We start from the raw sequence: 27,526 nt of genomic DNA, 5'->3' as shown, positions 1-27,526 counted from the left end.
AGGCCCATAGTTTACTGTTCAAAGAATACGCTAGCTCAGGTTACAGAGCACTCTAAAGCCAAAATCTTGAAGTCTGGATTCAGGACTCAAAGTGTTAACACATTGCCAGAAAACAAATTGGGAGAAGGATCCCCATGTTATGCTCAAGCATTTGTGCAATGTTCGAGGATTTCCTGAAATTCTGTAACTAGGGAGTTTGAGACGGGTATTGGGGAAGATCAGGCACACCACACTTGACCACAGCAGGCTTCTGCTAATGTCACATTCATCATCACATCCCCTCCCAAATTAGTTCATTTATCTTAATATAGATCAATTACTTTTCCATTTTTATCAATAAAGTAGGCAATCTATTACTGCAACTATGCAATATATTGTCAGGGCACCAAAGTTATTTCCCCTGGATCCAAAGGCAAACAGAAAAGCAGTCAAGAACACCTGTTAACAAGGACTATGCATCCAACAGCATAGATAAAATACTGCCTCGTGATACAGAGAAGAGACACGGGGCCCCAGGAAATGACTCTCTTTTTTGACATTCCTCAGTAAGACATTTTCTCTTTTCTCTACTGGCCAAGAGTGTTTGGCTTAATCTCAATCCAGACTGGGACGAGGGAAAAGGGCTTTTGATTGTTTGGATGAAGACCCCTTTCCAATACACCCAGACCTCAGGCATCGATGGCCCAGGTGACACAATTCCCACATACAAATGACTGGAATAGACACCAGCAGGTGACCCTTGCAGCTAAATCCCTTCACTTGGGTCAGTCATGACAACTGCTGACCCAGAACTGGGAACACCAGGATACCGTCTTTACACCCTGGCTCATTTTGTTTTGAGAATCTGTCTCCTAAGAAAATGGCCATGGGATGAGCTTGCAATAAGTTTTTATTTTAAACTAGCAACAATTCTGCTTTGCCTTTCCTGGGTGGAAATAGCCTTGTATCTACCCTCAAAACCAAAAATCAAAAAACTTTTCCATCCCATTTAGCTCTAAATGCCTGAAGGCATTTCTAAATTTTGTATCATAGCAATGTTCTCCATCAGATTCAGGGCTTGGTACCCTCAGTAATCTAGCGTTTTAGAGTCTGACCTTGACCTGGACAATTTGCTCTCTCTACAATCATCATAGAAACAGCAAGAACATTGGTATCAGCAACTCTTTTTTTTTTTTTTTTTAATATGTTTTATTGATTTTTTTTTTCCTAAGAGAGAAGTAGAGGGAGAGAGAGACAGAAACATCAATGAGAAAAAAACATTGATCGGCCACCTCCTGCATACCCCCTATTGGGGATCAAACCAGCAATATGGGCATGTGCCCTGACCTGGAATCAAACCCATGACCTCTTGATGCATGGGTCGAAGTTCAACCACTGAGCCACACTGGCTGGGCGGTATCAGCAACTCATTAAGCCTGATTCCCTGTATAGAAAATGAAGAGCATAATCTTACTCCATAGTATTGGAGTATAAATTAGGATTAAACTAAATAATGCATATCACAGTATCTGGAATATAGTGAGTCTTAAATGGATGAGAGCATCTACCCTTACATTATCAGCAGAACTGGTTAAGAAGGGAATTGCCTGATATCCCTAATGTGATCAGTTTTACTTGGGTTTATTTTACAATTCACTGCTCTTGTAACTATCATTCATGGATCTTCTACTTTGTTTTTTGGGGTTTTTTTATTAATTTATTTTTGTTACAGATGTTTCTCCTTTTTCCCCGATTGACACTCTCCTCCCCGTCCTCCCCACCCCGTCCCCAGCTTTGTTGTCCATGTCCATCAGTTATGTGTACATGCATATAAGTTCTGTGATTTTTCTCTTCCCTCCCCACCTCTTCTGAGGATTGTCAGTCTGTACCCGACTTCCATGTCTCTGGGTCTATCCTGTTCCTCAGACTGTTATGTTTATTATATTCCACAAATAAGTGAGATCATGTGATATTTTTCTTTCTCTGCTTGACTTGTTTTGCTTAGGATAATATTCTCCAGGTCCTTCCATGTCCTCTCAAAGGATAAGAGATCTTTCTTTCTAACAGCTGCATAGTTCTCCATTGTGTATATGTACCACTGCTTTTTTTATCCATTCGTCTACTGATGGACACTTGGGCTGTTTCCAGATCTCAGCTATTGTAAATAGTGCTGCTATGAACATGGGGGTACATATATTCTTTCTGACTGGTGTTTCAGGCTTTTTAGGGTATATTTCTAGAAGTGGGATCACTGGGTCAAATAGCAGTTCAATTTTTAACTTTTTGAGGTAACACCATAGTGTTTTCCATAGTGGCTGCACCAGTCTGCATTCCCACCAGCAGTGTACTAGAGTCCCCTTTTCCCCACACCCTCACCAACACTTGTTTGATGATTTGTTAATGGCGGCCATTCTGATAGGTGTAAGGTAATACCACATTGTTGTTTTAATTTGCATCTCTCTGATGATTAGTGATGTTGAGCATTTCTTTATATGTCTCTCAGCCATTTGTATGTCCTGTTTGGAGAGGTGTCTACTTAGTTCCTCTGCCCATTTTTTAATTGGGTTCTTTGTCTTCCTTTTGTTCAGTTGTCTGAGTACTCTATATATTTTGGAAATTAACCCCTTATATGATGTATCATTGGCAATTATACTCTCCCATAGAGTGGATTACCTGTCCATTTTGGTGGTTGTTTCTTTTGCTGTGCAGAAGCTTTTTAGTTTGATGTAGTCCCATGTGTTCATTTTTTTCTTTGTTTCTGTTGCCTTAGGTGATGTATCAGTGAAAATTCTGCTGCGTATGGTGTCTGAAATTTTGTTACCTATATTTTCTTCTAGGAGTTTTATGGATTCATGAGTCACATTTAAGTCTTTTATCCATTTTGAGTTTATTCTTGTGTATGGATACAATTTTATTCTGATAAAATATTCATTAGCTTAAGCAACTGATCAATTAATCTACATATATCTTTATTTTTTAGTATCCCTTGGATAGTCATTAATTATCTAAGAATATAAATATGAAGTTACTTTTAGCTCCTCTGTATATAAGAAATAGCTGCTGGTACTTCCCATAATGCCCTTAACAAAGATACTGGTGGGACAGGATCTATTGTCTTTCCTGCTGCGTCATTTCTCACCACTGTACTCATTCTCCTGAAGGAGAAATCGCCTGCCGGGAAATAGAAGGTGCTGGAGTGAGTTGAACTGTGCCTCAAGAAGGGAACTCTCCGTGGCTTGGCGTTGAGAAAATAACAGCCAGACCATTTCTATAACAATAATTAAACAATGGGTACATTAGCCCACTTATCAGTCGTTTTGATTAAAACATTGCACCTGCTAATGTACAGAGAATAAAAAAATTGATTTAATTTGTTACATTTTAAGCTTCATAGGAGAGTTCTTAATTAAATACAAAGAATCTAGTCATAGTCACTATCCATTAAACACATAGAATGCTTCCTATGCGACCTGTTCCAAGTCTTTGTTCGGTTTCATGGTAGTGCCTATACTGTAATAAATTCAACACAAAAGGCAACCATGGTATTCTTTCTGCCTTTTCCAATCCTCTAGTTGCTGTGGCTTTTGCATCATAGACTTTTTAAAGTTCTTTTCTCAGTATTTATTTCATCAATTTACAAATCATTGATTTCAGACTTTCCAGAACAGTCTCCTCAGTAAAATATATCAAGACCTTATCTGCTTATTTTTTTCTACCTTACGTTTTTAAATGGTAACAAATTCACTTAGTATTCAATCATGTGTACTATACATGCCTAATAATATGTTACCCAATTTTCTAAATCTATATAGCTTTAACTCATCTTTATTAAAAATCTGTTTTTCTAACTATATTTAGAATGTTAACATTTTAAAATATTACTTGGAATACTTTATAATTTTGTCATACATAAATTTTAAAGATTATAATCTCACATAACTCATCAAAAATACTTAATGTTTATTTTATCTGATTTCATTTAATGCTTTTAAACAAAGTCATTTTGTTTATAGCAAGAACTATTTAGCCATACTGAATGTAAGTCATTCAAGAATTAGTAATAGCCAAGAGAAAGGTGTATGTGCTCACAGTGTGCAAGATGCTATCTTATTTTTTATATATATATTACAATTTACCCCTCATCAAAAAAAAAAAACAAAAAAACAATGAGATTGGCATCATTATCAGCAGACCTATTTTTCAGATGAGTTAAGAGGCACAAAAGAGTTTAAGTAACTTCCCCAACATGACACAGCCAATGATTTAAATTGAAATACAAGATGTGGCAAAAGTAGGTTTATAGTTGTGAGTACACAAGTTTATTCCTGTGTTATTATTTATTAAATATAGGATTATTTTCCATATGAACCACTGTAAGCCTCTTTTGCCCCACCCTGTACTGGGGCTCCAGATCCCAAGCTTGGAACAATTATGCTAACTAGACTGCCTATCTCTACACATAATATTTTCGGTACTATGAAGAAAAAGGAAGGGAAATCACCAATAAAATCAAACATCAAATAACCACCACAACCAAATGAAAAACTGTTTGGGGCCTCAAAGAGCTTTTAATTATGAGAGAATTTACAGCTCAATACATTAACCACCCTGCTGGCCTCAAACATATTCCGACAGGGCGCACATCTGCACGTCCACGGCCAGCGCCCTTTCTGCACACACCCAAGCACACACTGTAAAAGCAAGCAAGCTCTCAGAGAATGTACACTGACCTCCATATAGGAAACTTCAACAGAAGGAACAGAACTAATGTACTGTATAGAGATTGTAACTACATACCAGGCCTTTTCCCTATACTATCGTCATCACTTTAAAGAAGATAAAATTGAGGCTTAAAAGATCAATAATTGGCCGAGGTTACCACACAGATGATTATGAAAGAGCTGGAATGTAAACCAAGTTCTGAGTCCAAGCCCATGATACTACTCCACCACAAACAGGAAAGACGATGCTCTGAGCAGTGTGAAATGCAACTATACTCCAGAGACACACCACGGAACCCAGTAGGAGACACTAATAATAAAACACGATGTCTCCATTTCAGCAACTCAGGAAAGTAATAAACTTGAAAATATGGTCTTAGGGACTGATGTAGAAGAATGAACAGATCCTGTTGAAATTCATCAAAGAATATTTTCTGAGCATTTTTAGATCTGAGCTGAGTTCATGAAAAAATTTAATTGTGATATATGTCTACAACGTAAAGGACATAGACTAAATAGCATGTATCTACTTTTAAAAATACCTAAATCTCTAGAATATGAACATTTATAAAATGAATCTTTACAATCATCACCAAAAAATACTATTTAAACTGCCTACTGTCTGGTACCGTTCTGCACCTCTGAGCTAATATCCTACTTATTCTTCACAATTATCTGCTTTATTCCCCAAGTACATAAAAGGAAAACAAAGGTCTTCAGCAAATATACCTTTAGTGCTCCCCTAACTGCAGATTTTCATGGAAGTTAAAAGACAAAGAAAGGAGCTGAGGTGTGTATACTTTAATGTCTATGCCTGTTTTATTCTATTAAACTGATTTTTCTTATATCTTTGTAAGTACTAAAAGTGGGGAAAGGGCTTATCATAATGTTCACTTCAATGACTATCACATAGCTTTGGACAATTTTAAGTAGGCTTTGTAAAGTTAAACAATATAAAAAGACCCTAAATTCAAAGGTTTGTCAACTAATAACTATGTTTCTTAAAATATGTATTTCATGCCACAATCTAGTAACTCCAGTATTTAACTTGAACTGCCCACCACAATGATTTAAGCTAGTCAACTGAGGCAAGGGAATGGTTCTACCTGATGACTTCGTGAAAATCTGTGAGATTGATATGAAATGTTAATCCTAGGAATTTTGAAGTTTTAGTATTCATGAGTCAGGATGAGAGTAAAATCTTTCAAGGATGTATGCAAGAATCTTTATTCAGTGAAGCAGCAATGGCTTCCAGCACTCACATATAATAGGTTTGAAATGGGAACGTTCGACACTACATCTGTAGAACAGAACAGTTCAAACCACTACAGGTAGTAATTACTGAAGGTAATTGTAATGCAGCTTGAGTGGTAAACATTAATGTGGAAAACAACAACAACAACAAAAAAAACCAACACCACCAGATTTCTAAGCAAATAAAATCTCAAGCATCAAAAAGACAAAAAGTTTGTGATAAATTGTTCATTTAGGCATGCAGTGCTGTGTGGGCAAAATTGGATTGCAATCATAGCCATTTCAAAAAATGAAAACATTAGGAGAAAAGAAAATTGGACACAAATGGCATGGAAATTGCAGCCTTTGATCCATTCTGAAGAACCTTTTTGTGTAGCATCATCACGAGTGGGCAGCAGACTCCTTCCACTCCCCCTTTAAAACCTTTATGGGAGCCCGGAGACCCTGCGACAGAGAAAATCAACTCAGGACTGACCATGGAAACATTCTCCAGTGATAAACATGTTTTTCATGAAACTGTGCTAAATTAACTCCACTGTTTCATTGCTAGCTGATTTTGCCATTGACACTTTTAATTTCAGGAGAAGTTCCTTCCTGAATCATCCTTGACCTGTCTAACTAGAGATCAGGTAATAACCACATATTTCATGATAACTAATAGAGAGATGGCAAAAGTTCATGAAGATAAAGAGTTAATGTTCTCAGTGTTAGATCATTGAGAACCTCATGGATCCAAAAATCATTCTATAAATAACAATGCACACTGTGGAATGTATGTGGGCATTATTCTACAGAAACAGATCTTTGGCTGTTATAAATGATGCACTGGAGTTTCCAAGTACGTGCAGCAGTAGGTCTGCATTTGCAGAAACTTAAATTAATTCCTACAATAATGATCACAGACTTGTTCAATCACTATTAAAATGTCTGTAATTTGATTGTAAGACATTAATATTGTAATTACTTATTGGCTTTCCTTATTAAATACTGGCGATTACTTGTTTTGTAAGGTTTTTGACCTATTTTGTTAAATTCGGGTTTTTAAATTAGCGACCCAGTAATCATTTAAATTAGTTCTTACGTATAAAATCATTTTAGATAATTATCTTTGGGAGACTGTTACATCCTGATGTTGAAAAGGAGACTCGTTAGTAAATAAGTATAAGACCATTACTCTATATTTTAGTAAATAGCAACTCTAATCTTTCAAGAAGGCTGTTTAAATCAGATTTTCAATGCCTGAAGCAACATCTTGGTTTATTTTCTTATTTTATTTGATTTGACTGCATTCTGCTTTCATTAACATTTTCTATTTGACCTTTTGAGTTATAGACCCCTTCTAACCTCAAAAGATATTATTATGAAAGAAAAATGTGTTTGTTTTATATCTTTGAAGGTGAATATTGGTTTTATTGCTATTGAAAGTATTATTTAAAAGGTAGAGGTGTGAAATTCAAATTAAATGACTAAAATATGTTATTTTTCTGTCAAGGTTTTTAATTTAACTATGAGGGAAGTAGTTTCTTACAAAGATTTGTTAGCCATATATAATATCTGTGAGCAAAATGGCCCATTTAAAGACACTTTCATAATAATTTTTCTAAAGTATTTTTATCAAAGTTAAATAGCATAGGATAATTTTCTAAATAGACTTTCTCTTGGAACACTGCAGCATAAAACACATTCTTTTAAATCTATAAGATATGGAATTCTTTGCCCTAGCCCTTAAAGGACCCATAAGCTAATGAAAAAGATGGACAAGTAGCAAATTAACAAACAGTATGATGAGTGCTAGAAGGGAGGTACTTAAACATTCCTGCCACAGAGACTGCTAAATTATGTTATATCCCCTTAGCTTTAGCGCACTCAATTGCCCCTGTTAAAGTATTCTACATCCTGTATAGCAATTACCTTTTCAAATCTGTCTTCCTGATGGACCATAAGCATTTTAAGGACCCATATCTTCTCCCATGTTCACCATAGTAACTTCACTGCCAGCACTATTTCTGATATGGTTGCTTTATGCATTCTTGTTGAGTAAATTAATGAATGAGAGTGAGTGAGTGAATGAATAGTATGTTCTGTTACATAACCCAGATGGGACCTTTTTTTTTTCTCCCGTCCTTGGCTAAAATAATTTTTTTCTTAATTTATCTTTATTGTTGAAAGTATTATAGGTGACCCTCCTTTTTGCCCCCATTAGCCCCCCTCCTCTCCATCCCTCCCCTTGCCAGATAGGACCATTTTTAAGGGAGAGCTCAGCAAAATCATAAAGGAAAACTCAATGAACATGGTGAGGAAGGACATGAAAGACAAGACACAACACATGCAAAGGTACAGTTATGAGAAAGAGCACAGAGCAGGTAAAATCAACGGCAAGGAACCTAGAATGGCTAGAATATACATAGAAGTTGTGAAACAACAGTGATGCGCAATATTTGTTGAGATATTTTATTTTTATCTTAATACTTTCTTTCTTGTCAAAGAAGTAACTCATTTCTTGCCTAGAGGGATTTTTCTTTCTGGGGAAGAAAAAAGCAGCAGCAGAAGTCAATGGCACTTACTGATGTTGATAACATGAACACATTGAGGATACATGCTTAATGTTTAGGAAAAGGAGCATAAAGGGGAGCAAGCTTTTTAGGAGAAAGAGTAAAAAGAAAGAGTTCTTGACACAGATAGAGAGAGCTGGTTTGTCAGAATCTTAGAAAGATGGTAATGACTGTGCCATAAACCCAGAAATCACCAGTTTCACCAAAGATTTCTGTGCCCAAAACATGGAATGGAGAGAAGAGAGCCACTGAGGTGAGAGCCACACATTGAGAGACCATGCTGGCTGAGACATTGGGCATCTCAAGAGAGACTAGGTTGAGCAGATGAATTGTGACCAGAGGAACTTTCATGATTCTGGCATTTGGCAAGTTCCTGAAACTTGAGAACATTCTTGAGGTGATGAAGTTCATACTTACTAAGATTGACATTCCCACCTTCAGGAAGGATGGAAGCTTGAAACCAGTTTAAAAGTAATTTAAGAAAATTAATAAATGCAAGTGATGTCAGAGGAATGGTGGCATGAGAGGTCCCCTTGGTCTCTTTCCTAGAAGTTTCAACTATGTGAAAAGCTATAATTCAACAAAGGATTCCCTGTTCAATGCACAAACATCTCTGAGAGATCCGAGCTTTGAAACATCTAAAGGTGGGCAAGTGAAAGTGAACCAGGGAGGTGAGAATGGAGAAAAGCTGAGAGGAACCATGGACACAGCCCCACAGCCAGAGTGGGGAGGTGGAGGGGGGGGGGGGGCGGGGAGAGATTGAGATCAAATAACATACTACTAAAAAATGCCTGGATCATAGAAGAAACAAAAGCTGAGATGAAAAGATAAATAAAGACAAATGAGAATGACAGTACGACATATCAAAACTGAGATGCAGAGAAAGCAGTAATAAGAGGAAAGTTTATATACATCTTAAAGAACTAGAAAAAGAACAACAAAATTAGCACAAAGTCAGAAGAAAGGAAACTATAAAAAAATTTAACCTATGAATAGATTAATAAAATTGACAAACCCCTGGCTAGAATCACTATAGAAAGAAAAGACTCATAAACAAAATCAGAAATAAAAGAGAAATTACCACAGACATCACAGAAGTACAAAGGATCATACTGAAATACTATGAAAAACTATATGCCACCAAATGTAATAACCTGGATTAAATGGATAAGTTCCTAGAAATATATAACCTTTATAGATAGAATCCAGAATAATTAGAAAATCTAAATAGACCAATGAACAGCAAAGAAATGTAAACAACCATCAAAATCCTCCCCAAAAATAAAAGTCCAGGACAAGATGGCTTCATTAGTGAATTCTATCAAACACTCAAAAAAGATTTGATATCTATCCTTTTCAAACTCTTCAAAAAAGATGAAGAAGGGGCAATACTTCCTAACACATTTTATGAAGCCAACATCTGGCAAGGATAACACAAGAAAGAAAACTACAGACCAATATCTGATGAAAACAGAAGCAGAAATCCTACACAAAATACTAGCAAACTGAATACAATAAAAAATAATAAATGATCAGGTGGGGTTCATTCCAGGGGCACAAGGATGGTTCAATGCAAACTGATCAACGTAATACATGATATCAACAAAACAAGGATAGAAGTCATAAGATCTTATCAATAGATGTAGAAAAAGCATTTGAAAAGATACAACATCTATTTATGATCAGAACATGTAATATAATAGGTATAGAAGGTAAGTACATAAATATAATAAAGGTCATACATGACAAGCCATCAAGGAACAGCAAACTCAATGGTGAAAACTGAAAGCTTTTCCTCCCAAATCAGGAACAAGACAAGGAAGTCCACTCTCAGCACTCTTATTCAACATAGTACTAGAAGTCCTCGCCAGAACAATCGAGCAAGAGAAAGAAAGAAAAGGCATCCAAATTGAGAATGAAAAAGTAAAAATGACACTCTTTGCAGATGGTATAATTCTTTATATAGAAAACCCTAAAGACTTCCCCAAAAAAACTATTAGAAACAATAAATAAATACAGTAGAGTTTCAGGATACAAAATCAATGTACAAAAATCCTCTGCATTCCTAAATACTAACAATGAATTTTCAGGGGAAAAAGTTCTTTCGCAATTGCAACAGAAAGAATAAAATACCTAGAAATAAACTTTAAAAAGCCTGTAAAGGATCTCTATATTGAAAATTGCAAAGCATTTTTTAAAAAGATTGGAAAAAAAAAAAACACACACACAACAAAATGGAAAGATATTCTTGTTCATGGATTGGAAGAATCAACATAGTTAAAATGTTTATATTACCCAAAGCAATATAGAGATTTAATGCAATCTCCATCAAAATCCTAATGACATTTAAAAAAAAAAACAGAACAAAAAATGGTCAGATTTGTATGGAACCACAAAAGAACCCAAGTAGCCAAAGCAGTCCTAATAAAAAAAACTAATAATAATAACAAAGCCAGAGGTATCGTACTACCCGATTTCAAATTTTACTGTAGAGCAATGGTAATAAAAACAGCATGGTATTGCCCCTGGACGGTTTTGCTCAGTGGTTAGAGCATTGTCCCATGGACCTAAGGGTTATGGGTTCAATTCCAGTCAAGGGCATGTACCTTGGTTGCAGTTTAATTCCCGGCCCTGGATGGGGTCATGCAGGAGGCAACCAATTTCTGTGTCTCTCTCACATCAATGTTTCTCTCTCTCTCTCTCCCCCATCCTATCTGAAAATCAGTGGAAAAGTGTCCTCAAGTGAGGATTAAAAACAACAAGAACAACAAAAAGTAGCATGGCATGGGCAAAAAAAAAAAAAAAAAAAAAACACACACACAGACCAAGGAACAGAATTGAAAGGCCTAAAATAAAACCACATGTATATGGGCAAATAATTTTTGACAAAGGAGCTAAAAACATACAATGGAGAAAACAAAGCATCTTCAATAAATGGTGCAAAAGAATGGAAGTAGACAACAGTCTGTCCCCATGCACAAAAATTAATTCAAAATGGACCAAAGACCTAAATATAAGATCTGAAACAATAAAGTACATAGAAGAAAACACGGGTACTAAACTTTTGGACCATAGTCTTAGAGAAGGTTTTATAAATTTGACCCCAAAGACATGGGAAATAAAGGCAAATATAAAGGAATGGGACCATATCAAACTAAAAAGCTTCTGCACAGTAATAGAAACTGACAATAAAACAAAAATGAACCAACCAAATGGGAGATTATATTTGCAAACAACAGCTCTGACAAAGGGTTAATTTCCAAAATATATAAAGAACTCATAAAATTCAACACCAAACAATCGAGCAATTCAATTAAAAAATGGACAGAGGACCTGAACCGACACTTCTCCCAAAAAGATATACAAAGGGCCAACAGATATATGGAAAGATGCTCAACTTCACTAACTATTAGGGAAATGGAAATTAAAACTACAGTGAGATACCACCTCATACCTGTTAGAATGGCTATTATCAAGACAGGTAATAACAAGTGTTGGAGAGGTTGTGTAGAAAAAGGAACCCTTAGTCACTGCTGGTGGGAATGTAGACTGGTTCAACCACCATGGAAAACATTATGGAGCTTCCTCAAAAAAATTAAAAATAGAGTTGCCATATGATCAAGCAATCCCTCATATGGGTATGTGCCCCAAAATTTTGAAAACATGTATTCACAAAGATATACGCACCTCTTTGTTCATTGCAGCACTATTCATAGTGGCCAAGACATAAAAACAACTGCAGTATCCTTCTCTAGGTGATTGGATATGTATTTATATAGAATGGAATACTATTCAATCATAAGAAAAGATAAAATATTGCCACTTGCAACAACATGCATGGACCTTGAGAATATATATGCTAAGCAAAATAAGTCAGTCAGAAAGAGCTAAGAACCATATGTGGAATACAAAACTGAAACTCATAGATGCAGACAACAGTATGGTGGTTACCAGAGGGAATGGGAGAGGTTGGTAAAGGGTAAAGGGGGTCAAATATATGGTAATGGAAGATGATTTGACCTTGCATGGTGGACATACAAAGTGATATACCAATCATGTATCCTAGAAATATACACTTGAAACCCATATAATCTTATTAAGCAATGTCATCCCAATAAAATTAATTTTTAAAAAATGTTAAGAGAGAAAAAACACTATTACTCATTGGCAGTAACACTTTGAACTTGATTCTGAAGAGAGCCATTTGTGGTTTTTCATCAGGGAAATTACAGATTTACATAGAAATTTTATAAACATAACCCTAATGGTAATAACAGTTTGTATTGGAGAGCAAAAATCCTAGTGGGAAGTCAACCAGGTATGGACAATAATGCAGTCAAGAGATGAGGAGCTGACCCTAAGGCTGTAAAAATAGACCCCAATGAGTTGAGAGATATTTAGGATACAAAATCATCCTCACCGGATGTGCATGGTGAAAGAAAGGTGGATCTCAGAGGACTCCCAGGTTTCTGGTTAGCCTGGATGCAGGAAGGAGGGAAGATGTGGGGAGGGAGTATAATGTCACCATTTATACAAAAAGACAGCAGAGGGTGAGGGAGTGCTGCTGAGAGAAGGGAGAAGACAATCTGGAGCGTAGAGCAGACGAATCTGGGGCTCATCAGCAAAGCTGAAGACTGAGGCGTACATGTGACATGCCCAGGAAATGCAGATGAAACGGGCTGAGCAAGAGTGAGTGGAAAGCTAGAACGTAGAGAATGATTTCACGGAAGAAATTGGAAGGGAAAAACTCAGTGAGAAGAGGGATGCCTATTGTGTCAGATGCTATGAAAAGCCAAGCAAGTAAAACAAATTTTGAAAAATTAAAAAAAAAAAAAAAACCTTGGCAAGGAAAATAGATTTTGGAAGACAGTGAATATGATGATATCTTAGATGACATATGAGAAGAGAATGTTACATTGTGGGAAGGGGTGTGGAACCAGATTTGAGTGATACAAGGAGCACATTCTAAGTGATGAAATAAATACATAATGAAATTTGACCAGAGGGGAGGTAGATATGCAAGACTCTGCTCCCTGGGTGGGGGATTTGAACAGTGTACGTGGTGGAGGGCTGGGAAGGAAAGAGTTTGAAGAGAGAAGAAAGGACGCAGAAATGGTATCATAAAGGGACAAAATGTGGATAGACGTGGACGGGAAGGAAGTTAGAATCTCTATGAAACCAGAATCATTTTATGTCTTTACAGGAAGTAGATGAAAAGTACAAAATGTCAAGGAAATTATTGTCTGCTTGCCTGTATTTTTCTGAGAGAAAATAGATGAGAGAAATTGTCTATTATGTGAAGACTATTATGTAAGGAATTATCTATTTTCATATAATGTCATATTATCTAAATATCTATTATGTCTCTTCCATGGGGAATTGTGTACCGAAATCTCTACTGCATGAGAGGAATTGTCTGCAGAGAGTGAGGACACAGTTGGAAGACTGAGGTTATAAGTGAGCATAGTAAATATTTGAAGAACAGAGTGGGAGGGGAAACTGACTGGGCATAAGTGGAATGATTATAGTAATTTTTTCTAAGAGCAAAAAGCTTTCCTTTGGGCCTAAATTATGGAAGTAAATTTACTGATGGTGGTTTATAAAAAAAAAAAGAAAAGAAAAGAAAAAGTGCCAAAAGAAATAAGGCCAATTTAAACCTTAGATTTCATGCAGCCATATTCCTCTCTTCATTCATCTATAAGGTAACCCAAGACCTGACAGATAGAGTAGCTTACCCAAAGCTCAGCAACGGCTCAATACTGCAGTTCCCTCACTACCATCCCAGAAGACTCTCTCCTTTAGCTGCCTCTTGATAAATGGCCTTCATCTACCCTTAAGAAAGATTTACCAGGAGGCCTAATTTGCAAGGTTAGCAGAGCATACAGAGCCTGGTAGCCATGAGTACAAACTTTTTATTTTTCCCTCCAGGAGACTTTTTTATAATAGAGTTATTTTAGAGAAGTTTAGGCTTACAGCAAAACTGATCAGAAGACACAAAGATTTTCCAAATACATTTGCATAGTTTCCCCCACTAGCAAGATTTCCCTCCATTCTACCATGGGACATTTGTTACAATTGATGAACCTGCATTGACACATCATCATAACATCATACAGAGTAGTTTCACTACCCTAAAAATCCTCTATGCTCTTTCTATCTATCCTTTCCTCCTCTCTCTCTACCTCGGACAACCTCTGAACTTTTTCTCCTTAGTTTTTCCTTTTTCAGAGTGTCCATACTTGGAAGGATGTACTATGTGACTGGCTTCTTTCACTTAGTATCATACATCTAGGCTTCCTTTGTTTCATATCTTGATAGCTCATTTATTATTACTGGAAAACATTGCATTGTGTGGATGTACCATGGTATATTTATCCATTCACCTACTGAAGGATTCTTGATTGCTTTCAAGTTTTGACAGTTACAAATAAAACTGCTGTAATTATTCTGTGCAGATTTTGTGTGGACATGGATTCTCAACCCTTTTGGGTAAATACTAAGGGGTATGATTGCTGAATCATATCGTAAGAGCGTGTGCTAAGTTTTTAAATTGCCAAAACTATTTTCCAAAGTGGTTATACCATGTTGCATTCCCACCAAGCCATGAATGAGACTTCCTGTTACTACACATCCTAGCCAGCATTTTGTGTCATATTTTGAATTTTCAACATTCTGGGAGGTGTGTAGTGATGTTTCATTATTTTAATTTGCAAGACCCTGATGACATAAGATGTTAGATATTTTTTCATAAGCTTATTTGCCTTCTGTATATATTCTTTAGTGAGTGTTTGCCTGCTTTTTAATCAGGTGGTTTGTTTCCTGATTGTTGAGTTTAAGAGTTCTTTGTATATTTTGGGTAACAGCCCTCTATCACATTTGTCTTTTGCAAATATTTTCTCCCAGTCTGTCTTGTCTTCTCCTTCTCTCCACAATGTCTTTTGCAGAGCAGAAGTTTTTAACTTTTATGAAGTCTGACTTGTCAACTCTTTCTTTCATAAATCATGCCTTTGGTTTTGTATCTAAAAAGTCATCCAAGCCAAGGATCATCTAATTGTTCTCCTATGTTCTCTTCTAGGAGCTTTATACTTTGGCATTTTTAGATTTAAGTCTACACTAAGTCTTTTTTAATTAAATTCACTGAGGTGACATTGGTTCACAAAACCATATAGGTTTTAAGTGTACAACTTAATACACCATGATCCACACACTGCATCATGTGCCCTTCACCCAAAGCAAAGTTTCTTTCTGTCCCCATTTCCCCACCTTTGCCCACCTCCACCTACCCCCCATCTCCTCTCCCTCTGGCTATCACCACACTGTTGTCTGTGTCTATCTGTTACATCTATATGTCTTTGGGTAATCCCTTCACCTTCTTTCATCCCATCCATCCAACCCTCCTCCCCTCTGACAGCTGTCAATCTGTTCCACATGTGTACAAACTTCTATATTCATTCTTTTCTCTGAATCTTTCCCCCTTTTCAGTTTTCAGGAACTAGAAACTGTTTTGTGGCCTCGGGTACCTTAGTTATGAAGTATATAGACACTTAATTTCACTAGTGAAATCTCATGACTTAGTCCTTACAAAAGACATAACTTAGTAAACACATTCTGGAGAATTTTATTGCTCTAATAATTACTTTGTTTTTAACAAATACAGGAATCATTTTATAAACAGCTTATTTAGCTCCTAGAACATTTGACATCCCTGCCTTTTGAATAGTCTTGGGCTATGTTTTCTCAGGAACAATTTTGCTTGAAATTGTCTGTTGAACAATAGCTCCCTCATTTCGTTTCTGGCTTGAAATTAATGTCCAAAACTGAGATACAGATTTGTTTGTGATTTTATTTTTTCTAGTGATTATAAAATGCCTGACTTTGCCTATCCCTAGCCTTTCCTGTAAGTACTCCTGGTGCACCCTATTCTCTAAACCCTCCAAAAGGAAAAAACAATGTTCCTGATTTTAGGCAAATTATTCAAGTAAAATATCACATTTTATATCTATGAAGTTTAAAAGAGTATCATTGTGTTGTTTAGTTTGCACTTCACTTAGATCCAAAGGGAAAACCCAGGATTTTAGAAATACCGAGGAAGCTCCAACAGTTCAAAACAGGGAACCCACAAACCATTTGCATGTTGGGAAGAGAGAGAAATTTTGGTGATCAATTTCATGGAACTGTTCATTATAAAAGAAAAATCATGTTTTTTAATGATTGAAGAAGCACTTAGCTTCATCCAGACATTCTAATCTCTTTTTGTATATAGAAATTCAAGACTTGAAAGGTAAAACTACATTAAATATGCAGGAAAATTCTGTTTTACTGTCTAAAAGAAAAATTGAGCTATAATTTTTAATGGTTTATAGGCTACTCTAATGCATCTATATTATGGAATGACTATGATTAAAAACTCAATTTATGAACAATAGGGACACATTAATTATGACTAGAAAAACAAACATAAGCAAACAAAAGATAGTATGTTTATATACAAATTATCCTGCCATAATAGAAAGTTGATTCACATTGTGTAACACTGGTAATCTTTCTTTTACCAAAATGGTATTATTTTCAAATGCTTTTACTTCATTTGATTGACTTCACAGATGATAAGCTCTCTGACATGAAAACAGATTTCATTGTTACCACATCTCAGGGAATTTGAAAATTCAAAGGTCTTTATTTAAAATGAGTCATTATGATGGTGCTACCTGACTCTAGTCTGTCTACCCAACTATTCAATTAGGCATTAGAAGTTCTGAAACTAAGTCACGTTGAATGTGTATCAAATGAATGTAAAAGATGTTAACACCTATAAATCACTGTTGCTAAAAATATTGTCTCCATTTTACAGTAAGGGAAACTGATGTTCAGAAAGATTGAAGAACTTAGAAAGCCAAGCAGATTTTAAAGGGCACCTCTGAGGACTGAGCCCCTGACACTATAAACTTCAGGTCCAGTGATGTCCTCGCTGTATTATTATACAGTCTTCAACTACCTTCTATTAATCATTATTAGGAAGCTTGACTGAGATGTATGAGTTTGTGTTAATACTAACCTGACTCACGGTTAAATTTCTATGGTGTAAGTCAGAGTTAAAATATTCAGAGGCATGTTACGAAGTCACTGAAGAGCTAAGATTTGAGAAATTGCCCCCCAAAACTATTATTTTAGATTACTTCAATATTATCTTAAATAACAGTTAACAATTCTTGAGTGCTTACCACATTGTTCTGAGAATTTTCCAAGTAGAAATTTATGTAATCCTCAAAACAATTCCATGGCATAGATACCTGTTTTTCTCAGTTTTTAACAAATGAGGAATCTGCAGGATGGAGACATGAAATACAAGGTTGCACAGCCAGTACCTTTGGGAGGTAGGCTATGGAGCTGAGGTCTGACACCAGAGTCCATGCTCTGCACCACTCTCAGTCAGTCTGGGGGAGAGATCCGGACATTCTATCCAGCGAGTGCTTCCATGGCTCACTTTGGTGGAAGACAGGAATCATTCTGGAGCATAGAGCATTGAGAAACGATTGTTGTTGGAGCACGGTGACCACATGGTGACAATGGGAAGAGAATCTGAAATGCTGACAACCAAGGCATGGGGAGAAAACTACGGCTCTTGTGCCATTGAAGGTACACTGTATGCTTAGGGGTTCTCATTATTGTATCCACCTACCAAAAACTTACAAAAGAGCCAGGAAATTCTACTCCCACATAAAACAGCCATGCAGCGATGGCACCACCATTTCATCCCTGTGAGTGCTTAGACTAAGGATCTGATGAGCAAGAAAAAGGGAAGATAAATATTTGACTGTATTCATGAGCCAAATTTAGAAATTGAAAGTATATCACCATTCAGTTAATAAAAAAACAAGATTGCTCTACTTAAAATATATGATATCTTGCCAAGAGACACTAAAAAACTATATCCATTGCCATGGAGGACTACCCAAATGCAAGAGAGATGAAAATAAAGATTGTAAATTTTCATAGGAAGAATTGTTTTATCAAAAAGATAATAAATTATTAGAATGGGATGTCAAGAGGGATTATGTAGCCTCTGTTTCTCAATATCAGAAGTGACTCTGTTCACCCTTATTAATTAAAAATTCAAGTGCCTGAAAGTAGGACTCCCTAGAATCTCACTATTTAATATAAAAATTCATCTTCAGCTATAATCATTGTCTCTGAGGCATGAGCAAACCCAACATGCTTGAATTTCTTTGTTGGTCTTACATTCTTTTAAAATAGAATAAAACTTTATTTTCATCTAGGCACCAAATCAACTGTACACATTTTGTTTAAAACTGAATAATTAAGTAATATCCTAGATTCACAGGGTGATGTCTCTAAATAATACAAAAATAATTATGTTTGAAATGCATTTTATCTGGAAAGAGCCTATCAGAGTTATGACTCCATTAATGCCCTCTTTTGAAAAATTAGAATATCCACTTTGGCTTTTAAAATGGGTATTAAAGTGGAATAAACGTTTCTCTGTCAAACTTTAAGTGGTGAATCCATTTTAGAAGGGGGGAAAAAGGAATTCTTCCATTGCCTTCAGGCCAATTTTGAGTACTTCATCTGTACAGAGTAGAACTTGATGAGTATTTTTATTCACATTATATGGAAATTTGACAAAAATTATATAACTTTAGTATATGATCTGGTTGCCTAATCACCATTGTTATATATTTGGAGCAGATTACTAACTCATATATTCAGTCTCTAACCAGTATTCCCAGAAGAACCACATGTTAAAATTTATTTGAGTCTAACATTTAGTCATTACGCACCTCCATCAAGTACTAGGTGCCAAATGTGTTACATCTCTGACCTCGGACCAAGAACAACCTTGGGCAAGATAGGTACTATTATTCCTACTTTTATAAATGACAAAAACCAAGACTCAGTAGGATCCTACAAAATGAAATAGCAGAGCCCAGCCGGTGTGGCTCAGTGGTTGAGTGTCGATCCATGCACCAAGAGGTCGCCAGTTTGATTCCTGGTCATGGCACATGCCCAGGTTGTGGGCCAAATCCCTAGTGGGGTGGGGGGCATGCAGGAGGTGGCCAGTCGATGTTCTCTCTCATCAATGTTTCTATCTCTCTCTCCCTCTCCCTTCCTCTCTCTAAAAATCAATAAAGAAAAAACACTTTTTTAATGAAGTAGCAGAAATTTGGGGATAATTCAGGTAGGTCCATCTGACTATAAGCCCATGATCAGCCATGTGGCCTCATTTTTATTAGGGAAAATCACTAGGTCCTCATTTGCTACAGTTCGTTTTGTGTGTGTGTTTAATACTTTAAGGTAGTTGATCTTTGAAGGCTACACTTATCCCAAACTACATTGAAACTACAGGCTGTTCAAATTTTTTAATTTATTTAACAAGAACAGTAAAAAAATTAACAAAAAATAATACAACTTAACGTCCTGATTAGATGCAGTCAGTGACATTACTCAGAAGAGGGTCCTCCTTGACAAGCATTACTGCCAACTGCACAGGCAAACACTCCCTGGCCACCTTCCCCCTCACTCACGGGCAGAGGGCATCCAAAGTGTCACCTCCTGGATGGGCTCAGGCAGGAGACACAACGGAGAAGAAGGAAAGGCAGTGATGTGAGAGAAAAGAGCTAAGAAAAGGAAGATGAAGTGTTCAAGTAGGATCCCTGGTCCGATCAAGGGACTCAGTCGCCATTCCTTTTCCTGTCATCTCTGCACCCCAGTGTGCTTAGGACCCTGTCCTTTCCACTGTCAGGCAAGCTTGTTCTACAAGACAAAGTGAACTGCTTGCAGCTTATTGCAACGGAACATTTTAGCTGTGACCTTTAAAAGCACAATATTCTATAGGCATGACTATCATTCACCCTTTGTATTGATGTGGCTGGTTGGAGTTATGACACCACATTATGCTCCTTGGGCAATTAAAAAGTGCAAAAGTCAGACTGGCATGAGGTGAAAAAACTGAATAGCTACTTCACACACAGCTTTGGTCCCACCACTATTTTAAGACTTCCTATTCAAAGTAGTAGGCCACCACAAAAACCTGCTTTAAATGAATTTCTAAATATGTTGAACTTTCTGTGTGCACAGAACCTAATAAAAAGAACTTACCCATATGATCATGTGTGACAGATCTGTTGTTCTATCCGATGTTTATCTGATGCATCATTCACTAAGTACACTCATGGAGTGTGGCTATGTGTCAGGAACTAGATCAGGGCTTGTACTGTCCCTGTCCAGAAAGACTTGCTCTTTAATTGGGGAGGCAAGCAATTATAGGACATTATACTAAAAAACTGTACCTATATTATGCACCTGGAATGCTCCTAAGTATTTAAATATATTAGCTTGTATAAATCTTTCAACAACCTTTCAGGTAGTTGCTATTATTACCCTCAATTTACTAATGGAGAAAATGGGGCAAAGAGAAGTTAAATGACCACTACTGTATTGAGTTAGTAAGTGCTGGTGCTTGGACTCAAACACATGCAGTGTGGCTCCAGAGTCCCTGATTTTAGCCACCTTGCTATAAAACACAAAATAGAAAGTGACTCTCAGGAGATCCAGAAATTACTTCTGAGAGGTGATATTAGAACTAAACTCTAAAGGATATGTTGAATTCAGTCAAAGAAAAGTCTTTCAAGACAAAACACACAGCATGTACTGAGGCATGACCGTTTGTTCAAGGAACAATGATAAAGTCTGTGAAAATGGTATTTAAAGTGTGTGGGAGAAATGAAGAAAGGCATGGAAATTACATTAGGACCAGATGGAGAAGGGCCTTTTATGTTACACTGAGGAAGTTTGAATTTTTATCCTACAAACAAAGGAAAAACAACAAAGGTTTCCAAAGCAGATATGGAGAGGTAAACGTTGTTATATGCTGGTGGATTTCGATCAAAAAATGGGAAAAGTAGAGACTTCTGGTCAAGATGGCAACGTAGGTAAACATGGTATGGCCTCCTCCCACAACCACATCAAAATTACAACAAAACCACAACATGACTATCATTCAGAAACACCTGAAATCAAGCTGAATGGAAGTCCTACAATTACAGCATAAAAGCAGCCACATCAAGACTGGTAGGAGGGACGGAGGCGCAGATGGGCTGGTCCCACATCCATGTGTGGCTGATAAAAATCAGGAGGATAACCCTGGCCAGTTTGACTCAGCAGTTGGGGCATTGGCCCAAGAACCAGAGAGTCCCGGGTTCAGTTCCCACAGGGGGCAAGTACTTTGGTTGCAGTTTGTCCCCGGCCCCAGTTGGGGTCGTGTGGGTAGCAGTTGGTCAATGTGTCTCTCTCACATTGGTGTTTGTTTCTCTCTCTCTCCCCTCATCCCCTCCTGCTCTGTCTGAAGATAGATGCAAAAATGTCCTCAGGTGAGGATTAAATAAATAAATAAAATCAGGAGGATACCTTGGCTCGGAAGGTCCTCCCTGAGGAGTGACGGGTCCCCGTCCCACACCAGGCACCCAGCTCAGGGTCCCAGTGCCAGGAAGAAAAGTCCCCATAATTTCTGGCTGGAAAACCAGCGGGAACTGAGGCAGAAGGAGACTGAATCTACGAAAGAAGGCCCCAGGCAGCTCCTCTTAAAGGGCCCACACACAGAATTACTCGGACTTGCTCCCTCTGAGCTCAGGGTGGAGGCAGCTTGAGGGGCACCAGAGAACAGGGAAGAACTGAGCTATTTGGCCTCAGGACAAGGGCTGGAGGGGCAGCTTTCTCCTGGACAGACATGCTGTCTAAGGCTACTGTTTCTTTGGTGAGCCCTTTCCCCACAGGGCATGCAGATGGCAGCCATATCTGGGACTCCAGCAACCTGGTTCACACTGTTGGCCCCACCCTGGTGATTCCCTGAGGCCCTGCCCCACCCAACTTTTGGGCCCACCCAAACTGTTTCCAAAGGCATTACCTTAGGATTGGCCTGTCTTGGATCCTACTTCAGAGTTTCCTAAAATCTCTCAAACAAGCAGCATCTGGTTTTAGTGAGCCCCATACCTCTCGTTAAGTGGCCCCAGGCCTGGCACTAGAGGCAGCCAGCCTTGGTTCACAACTTGGCTTTTCCTGGGTATCTCCAAGCCCAGCACAAGAAGCAGCCACGAACATCACTTTGTAGCTTATGCCTAGTGGCCCTGGGTAGAACACAGGCAGTGGCTGATCTTGTCCCAGAGCCAGCACACCCAGTGGACAGTTCCAGACTGCATCAAAATACCACCACACAACCACCTCCACAAATGACGCACTCAATGAGTGCACTCAGTGAGTACCAGAGGCCTGCTGAAGTAAATCTTGCTCTGTGTGGTGGGCTCCTACACAGCTGATCCTCCAAGGTAGTCAGAGGCTAGTGGCTAGTGGCCACAACCAGTCCTTGCAGTTGATCAGCCTGAGTAAATCCTTCCCATTGATGTGCCAACAGCAAGCAAGACTCAAATACAACAGAAGGATGTACAATCCACACCAGGGGTACACCTTGAGGATCCAGCTGGGGTGATCAGGGACAGTGCCACTGGATCCTATAGGACACCTATAACAGTAGGCCACCCTACGAAGCCGAGGAGATATAGCAACTCTGCCGAGGAGATATAGCAACTCTGCCTAATACATAGAAACAATCACAGAGGAGCAGCCAAAATGAGGAGACAAAGAAACATGTCCCAAATGAAAGAAAAGAACAAAACTCCAGGAAAAGAACTAAATAAAATGAAAATAAGCAATCAATCAGATGCAGAGTTTAAAACACAGGTTATAACGTTGCTCAAGGAACTTGGTGAGACATTCAAGGGACTTAATGAAACCTTCAAAGAACTTAAAGAGACCTCTGAGGAACTTAGTGAGAACATGAACAACATAAAAAAAGGACCAGTCAGAAATTAAGGATGTACTAACTGAAATAAAGAATAATTTACAGGGACTCAATAGTAGAGTAGAAAAAGCCAAGAAGCAAACCATCAATTTGGAATATAAGGAAGCAGAAAACACCCAATCAGAATAGAAAAAAAAAAAAAGAATCCACAAAAATGAGGATAGTGTAAGGAGCCTCTGGGACAACTTCAAGCATGCCAACATTCGCATCATAGGTGTGCCTGAAGGAGAAGAGAGAGAGAAAGAAATTGAAAACCTATTTGAAACAATAATGACAGAAAACTTCCCTAACTTGATGAAGGAAACAGGCACAAGTCCAGGAAGCACAGAGAGTACCATACAAGTTGAACCCAAAGAGGTCCACACCAAGACACATCATCATCAAAATGCCAAAGGTTAAACATAAAGAGAATCTTAAAAGCAGCGAGAGCAAAGCAGTCTATTACCTACAAAGGATCTCCCACAGACTGTCAGCTGATTTCTCAAAAGAAACTTTGTAGGCCAGAAAGAAGTGACAAGAGATATTCAAGGTGATGAAAAGCAATAACCTACAACCAAGATTACTCTATCCTGCAAAGCTATCATTTGGAATCAGTGATATCAAGGACATATCAAAAGTTTCCCAGACAAGCAAAAGCTAAAGGAATTCATCACCACCAAACAAGTATTACATACAATGTTGAAGGGTCTTCTTGAAGGTGAAGAAGAACAAAAATATGAACAATAAAATGGCAATGAATACATATCTATCAACATTTGAATATACAAACAAAATGAGCAAGCAGAACAGAAACAGACTCATAGATACAGAGAACTTTTTGTTCCTTGCCAGATGGGTAGGGGCTGGCTGGGGGGACAGGTGAAAAGATGAAGGAATTAAGAAGTACAAATTGGTTGTTAGACTGATGAACCCCAAAGGGAAGGGGGGAGGGAGGGCAGGATGAGATAAACCAAAGAACTTCTATGCATATATGCATAACCAATGGATACCAACAATAGTGTGGGGAAGGCAGGAGGGGGGTGGGATTGGGGAGGAGGGGGTCAATGGGGAAAAAAGGGAGAAACATCTATAATCCATTTAACAATAAAAAGAGTTAAAAAATGGATAAAGTAAGATGTGGACATCAGGAAGGCTTAGAGATTATGCAAACATGTTACATTCAGCATTTTGTTTTCTAAAACTAATTCTGACTACTGACCAAAACAAAAAAACACTGAGGAGTGATGATACAGAGAGGAAACAGAAATTATATGGCTGGGAAAGTATTCACAAAACCATTAGCAATCCAGGGTACTACCTATTATAAAGCCCATGATGTTAAGAAACACTAAAAAATAAAAATGCTCCAAATAAAATACCATCTATTATAAGATGCATTCCCATTTCATAGATGTAAAAATGTAGGAGTACATTTTTAAATATATGATATATGGTATAATAAATCAATCCAAATTACTGGTCCTAGTCACTGAGTAAATTAGAATATAAATTAATTGAAGAAATACTTATTGAATGTTGGTATAAAGAAAAATAATAGATGTTGAGAATAAATGGCAATAGTGACCGAGAGGTAAGATGATAATGGATATAAGATATTTAGAAAATAGAATTATTGATCTTTGTTGTGCTATTCAATGCAGATGGTGGGGAGAGAGCTTTAAGGATAATCTTTAGATGTCTAAGATGACTGACATAGTAACATTTTTGAGACCAAAAGCACAAAAAGAAAAGTTTTGGGGCTATGAGATCATGAGCTTGGCTTTGGACATGCCAAGGATAAAATAAAGGTTGGACTTAGATGTGCACATGTCAGCAAGTAGTTGGAATAAGTGCCAGGCTCCTGATCCGAAAAGAGAATAGGGCTTGAGGTAAACGATCTAGGAAGCACCCAAGTGACGTAATCAATGAAACCATGAAAGTGGATGAAGCCATCTACGACAAGAAGTCTGGGCAAGAGGAGATGTTGGCTTAAACCAGGGAAAAGCATTAGCAATAAATGAAAGGATATGGATTCAGGACATACAATAAAGATACAGTCTCTCAGTCTTGATATCAGTGATCCTTATGGACTGGGAGAAAGATGGTTTCATTAAGAGATATAAGGAGTTGAGAAGTATAGTAGTGGGGCTGAGGAAGAGTGAAAATGTCAATTCTAGCTGTACTGTGTTGAAAGTGCTGTCAGTACATACAAGTAAAAATGACCCAAGTGTAGCTGAAAATGTATAGACTATATTTCTGCAGATGGATCAGATCTAGAGATAGAACTTTGGGAGTCAACTGTTTATAGTGGAAGTTGCTACGGAGGCATAAAAGGTTGCAAAGAGAAAGATATAAAGGAACAGTAGAAATGATTCTACCATATAACTTTAAAGTAAGTTATATTTAGGGGGAAGAAGTAGTTCTAGCTTATACTATTTAATAAGAAAATAAAACAACTATGACTTATTGAATGCTTATAGGTATGAGACATTTTACATCTGATATTTATAATACTTATAAATAACTGCATAATAGCCACTCAAATCTTCATTTCACAAAGGAGATAAAACTGAGGTTAAGTAACTTTCCCAGGGTCACACAGCTAGTAAATGGCTGAGTAGAAATTTGAACCTAAGGCTCTTGCTTGAAAGCCCTAGATCTTTGTAATGCACTCCCAGCCTACACAAAGCCCATCGTCCTGAAATTGGCATACAGTGCTCCTCTTCTTTATAGAGCACATGTAATAAATCTAAATACTTACAGAGGACACAAGTAGAAATATGTTTGTTTGAGAGACTTGAGCTGGATCTGTCTCTAATGGTATCTGGAACTGTATGCTTTTGCAACAACACCCTTCTTTTGACTATAAAAAGGTATTCTTAACTTTTACGAAAAAAAAAAAAGTTTTCTTAAAACATTTGACCCTCTTACTCAATTTCATTTTTTCCAACTTTTGATGTTAACAAGGAAACAAAGAGAGACTTGTCTACCATAAGAAATCAACAATGTAATGTGATGAGAGGCTTAAATTCAGTACTGAAAACAATAGACACTGATGAGGACTACCGCAGAATGGAGAGTAAAGCCCCATCTAAAAATGTGGCAACCCCACAACGTTCTGTTGCCAAATCCTCAGATTTTGTAACATAAGGTAGAAACTTAAAATGCTAGGTGAAACCTCCCATTTCTAATTCATTATTTTAAACACCATGCAGACTAAAGAAAAACGATGGGTAAATTGAACACTAAATGGTGCCAGTTTATGACCATAATGTGCTTCCACATGACAACCTTTAGTATTAAGATAACACCATGCCCTATTCATTTTATTTTTTTATTTCTAGTTCCTTTAGTGTTGCTTGAGTTACGAAACTTTACTCTCCTTTGAACAGAATCCATTCTCTCAGTGTTCCTCTTGAATTGTGAAAACTGGAGCTAAACAATCATGCAGTTTCTCCCTGACCCTTTCACAACTCAATGGTTCCATTAGTGTCTTTGTCCTAAAAGTGTATGCTAATGCAATCTAGTAATGCATGAGCTTTTTTCTTGGCATTTACATCATTTTATTGTTGCCTAATGAGTTTCAGTCAATAAAACCTGTAGTTATTTTTTGCATTAACTTTCAAGATAGATTTTATACATCCAATACTTGGCAGTAATTTTGTTTGGAAATTAAATACAAGACTTTATACTTTCCCTATTAAATTTTTTTTTTATTTTGGGAGGACTGTTATTCTATTTTTTTTTCTTTATTGATTTTAGAGAGAGGAGATGGGAGAAGGAGAGAGAGACAGAAACATCGATGGGAGAGGACATCGACTGGCTGCCTCCTGCATGCCCCACACTGGGGACTGAGCCCACAAACTGGGCATGTGTGTGCCCTGATCGGGAGTCAAACCAACGACCTCCTGGTGCATGGGCTGACATTCAACCACTGAGCCACACTGGTCAGGGTGTTATTCTATATTTTAGGTGGAGTTTTCAATCATCTATCTCTTTCCACAGCTTCAAGTATAAAGACCTGCAATTCACTCCATGGACTATTCTCAGACACAGTGAATGTTCATGAGAAATCTTGTCCATCAAGGTGCACACCATTTCAAAAGGTTTAAAGCAGACTTAATCCATAATTAGATTACCTGAAAACCCCATCTATGCAATTTCTTACA

General features: G+C 37.4%; 1 protein-coding gene across 2 annotated transcripts in view; it reads left to right on the top strand.

Annotated features, from left to right (window-relative positions):
* The window catches only part of SYT1 (synaptotagmin 1), a 432,690-nt gene that overhangs the window by 153,802 nt on the left and 251,362 nt on the right, over nucleotides 1–27,526 (top strand). The gene's annotated exons all lie outside the window — the stretch shown is intronic.

Source organism: Molossus molossus, unplaced genomic scaffold (assembly GCF_014108415.1).
Source record: "Molossus molossus isolate mMolMol1 unplaced genomic scaffold, mMolMol1.p scaffold_m16_p_10, whole genome shotgun sequence".
Taxonomy (NCBI): Eukaryota; Metazoa; Chordata; class Mammalia; order Chiroptera; family Molossidae; genus Molossus; species Molossus molossus.
Note: the sequence above shows the minus strand (reverse complement) of the source record. Positions and strands in the feature narration are given on the sequence as shown.